This window comes from Corvus brachyrhynchos, unplaced genomic scaffold, assembly GCF_000691975.1.
Source record: "Corvus brachyrhynchos isolate BGI_N302 unplaced genomic scaffold, ASM69197v1 scaffold449, whole genome shotgun sequence".
NCBI lineage: Eukaryota > Metazoa > Chordata > Aves > Passeriformes > Corvidae > Corvus > Corvus brachyrhynchos.
In genome coordinates, this window is record NW_008240049.1 from 500,552 (window position 1) to 500,855 (window position 304).

Consider the following 304-nt stretch of genomic DNA (forward strand, 5'->3'; position numbering starts at 1 on the left):
CTCAATTTCTGGAGCTGCACACAGCAATTCTAAGCCTACACATTTACTTGCTTGCATGGACCATTGATGCATCATTGTATTGGGTTGACCCTGAGTTGATGGACAGTCTTTAAGACCAATTACGCTTCTCACAATTTACATATTTAAACCGCACAGAAAGGCGGGACTTCCCCTTTTTGTCGGAGCTCGCTTGCTGGAAAGTGGGGGGGCTCCAGGCCGGGCCGGGGCCACTGCCCCTTTCCCCCTTTCCCAACACTGCGGCACGGACCCTGGGTTGCTGCAGGGGACTGTCCCAGAGCCGCCG